Below are 1,547 nucleotides of genomic sequence, written 5' to 3' on the forward strand. Positions count from 1 at the left end.
CCCAGATTAATTCACTTTTAAATACCAGCTCTTGGATTCTCATCCTCTGCTTCTAGGTGCATATCCCCAAGCCTCAGTGGGTGTTTATGAGATCTTGAAATTTAATCCTCGAAGAATACATTAAAACTTCAATTCCTTGTGCAGTCCAGTGATTTTGGAGGCTGAGGCCTGGAGGAACAAATAAACATTCTGAGACAATCAGAGCCAGCAGCATTTTGTGCTGGTGGGACTGGGCCAGCAGCAGTGCTGATCCCCTTGGGGCAGTGACAGCCTGCACAGCCCGAGGCATTTATAAGGTACATTGAATGAGGGTTTTCACAACCTTTGAGTAGCCACTGAGCTCCCCTTTTTCCCGTGTTAAGAGAAAGTAAAATCCTTCTCTTAACTTCCTTCAGGGCAAGGGCTTCTGTTTGTTATCCACAGAGCCCGAGTGTCCCTGGATTATTTCTTGGGGTAAGGAAAAAGACAAAGTGTTTGAAGCCTCTAAGTGCAAGGGTGAGTTTCCAGAGGGGATTGTGCCTCCTGGAGAAATTTCAGTGGCATCTACCAAGCCTTTCACGTGCAGTTTCTGGCTGCCAAGTGATGGGGATACTGGCTGCCCTAAGCTGTGGAATCATTGGCATGAAGCTCCAGATATTTGCAACCAGCTGAAGGTTCCCTCACCCTCTGTATGTTTTCAAGCCCACAGCCTCGCCCAGTTGTTGAGGAATCTTCAAGTTTTCAGCAGAAAAAGCCCCCCCAGCACCCAAGGAACACCTATCCCACTCCACAACCTCTGCTGCTGGGCTGGAATGGCTGGGGAGCAAAGCCTGCAGCCTCATTTCCCCAGCAAGAAGAGACCTCTTCAGCCTTCAATGCACCCACAAGAACTCACAGCCACGCTGAAGAAAAAAAAAATGCTACCTGCTATCCAAAAAGGTGAAAAGAGAGGACAAAGGTAAAAGCAACTCCAAAAATGACTGCTGGGAATAGAAATACATGTGTTTAACCAAGGCTTCCTCACCACCTGCATGCCTGAAATGCAGGTGCTGAAGCCACAGCCTGGGATATGGACCAGGAAAATGCTCCACTCCTGGCTGTGGATGATGCTGGGGACACCGGCGTCCTCAGCCCAGGGTGGGGGTCCCTGTGCTGAAAGTGCCTGAGCAAGGGGCAGAGAAGTGAACACCCAGAAACACTAATGAGCCCTTGTCCCAGAGGTGCTTGAAGGAGCTCTCCTGCCTGAGCCAGCCTCGGTGGAGGGGCTTTCCTGGCTGGTGTTACAGCCACCCTCCCCTTGGGTGCACACCTAAATTCCTCCTGGGACAGGCAAAGGGCCCCAGCACAACCTTTCTCTCAGCCCGTTGGGTGCCCTTTGATCCACACTGGCAGAGAGCACCAAGGCTTGAGGCTCCCTGCACACCCCAGACCCACAATCCTGCTGCCACCAGCTCTCCCACCCCCAGACCCTGCACCATGGAGGGATTTATCATGCAGGCAGGGAGCAGGGGAATAAACACGTGCCAAGATTGAGAATGCCAATATCTGAATGCCTTCAGTTCCTTCCT

This window comes from Anomalospiza imberbis, chromosome 14, assembly GCF_031753505.1.
Source record: "Anomalospiza imberbis isolate Cuckoo-Finch-1a 21T00152 chromosome 14, ASM3175350v1, whole genome shotgun sequence".
Taxonomy (NCBI): domain Eukaryota; kingdom Metazoa; phylum Chordata; class Aves; order Passeriformes; family Viduidae; genus Anomalospiza; species Anomalospiza imberbis.